Source organism: Urocampus carinirostris, chromosome 16 (genome assembly GCF_059441175.1).
Source record: "Urocampus carinirostris isolate Australia breed hairy pipefish chromosome 16, RoL_Ucar_1.0, whole genome shotgun sequence".
Taxonomy (NCBI): Eukaryota; Metazoa; Chordata; class Actinopteri; order Syngnathiformes; family Syngnathidae; genus Urocampus; species Urocampus carinirostris.
In genome coordinates this window covers 25,080,311-25,081,399 of record NC_142364.1, presented here as the reverse complement: position 1 = coordinate 25,081,399, position 1,089 = coordinate 25,080,311, and the positions used below count along the sequence as shown (strand labels likewise).

At 64.0% G+C, this 1,089-nt stretch overlaps 1 non-coding gene across 1 annotated transcript in view; it reads right to left on the bottom strand.

The window, feature by feature from the left end:
- LOC148350831 (18S ribosomal RNA) overlaps positions 1-351 on the bottom strand; it is a 1,987-nt gene extending 1,636 nt beyond the window's left edge. Inside the window, exon 1 of the ribosomal RNA XR_015847169.1 lies at positions 1-351. This exon is cut by the window's left edge and continues 1,636 nt beyond it. This is a non-coding gene — a ribosomal RNA (18S ribosomal RNA).
- Positions 352-1,089: the final 738 nt, after the last annotated feature.

The window sequence follows — 1,089 nt, the reverse complement described above, 5'->3', positions numbered from 1 at the left end:
CGCGCGGAGCCGCCCGCGCCGCTTACGCCCCCGCCCGGAGAGGCGGAGGCCGGACGCGGGGGACGCGCGCGACGGCTGAGCCCCCGCCCGCCGGACACCGCGTGGGTTTTTGTGTCTGATAAATGCACGCGTCCCCGGGGCGAGGCCGGAGCCCCGCCCGCGAGTCGGCGCTCGTTTGCATGTATTAGCTCTGGATTTGCCACAGTTATCCAAGTAACGGTGGAGCGATCAAAGGAACCATAACTGATTTAATGAGCCGTTCGCAGTTTCACTGTACTGGCCATTCGTACTTAGACATGCATGGCTTAATCTTGAAAACAAGCATATGCTACTGGCAGGATCAACCAGAGTGCGTCTGCCGCCGGGGGGGCGCTGCTGGTGGCGGTGCGGCCCTGGTCCGGGACGAGGCTGTGGCTACAGCCGGGCCCGGGGGGCCGCGCGACACTCGTATACGTTCGGACGGGCTGACGAGCGGGTGTCGTGAAACGATGTTTCGCGCGGAGCCCTAGCACGCGTGGCGTCGGGCTCCGCGACGGTCGGACGTCTGGGTGTGGCTCGAGACGGAAGCTCGACCTCGGTTCGTCTTGGTTCTGCCGCCAAAAGGTTCACGCCGAGGCATGGTTTCGCAAGAGGGCCCCGCGAGTGCCAGCCGTGGATCCCGCCTCACTCGTAACTCGTATCGGATTCGTCCGGCCTCACTTTCGTTCGCACATCGGACAGTTATACGTGTGCTTTAGTAGCTTCCGTTCCCTCTTAGTGAGGCCGTCCGTACGTACCGCCCCAGCTCTTTCTGAGGCGGGTATCCACTCGGCTCGGGGGGGCCCAACGTTTGCCTAGTATCCTCGGCGCTGGAGCTTGACCCGCAAAGCCGGAGGAGCCGCACGCCCGAACACCGGCTTGCGCCGGCCGACGTGGGCCCTCCGAGGCGGGTCTCGTGTGCCAATCGCTCAGTTGGGGAACCGGCAGGCCCGTGGGCCGACGCCGGCTCACCCGGGGGTGAAGGGTGCTTCGATGGAGGCCCCCTGTCAGCCTCCGCGGAAGTCCGGCTTCAATACTTTAAAGTTTGAAAAACTTAGACATTTTTCGAGA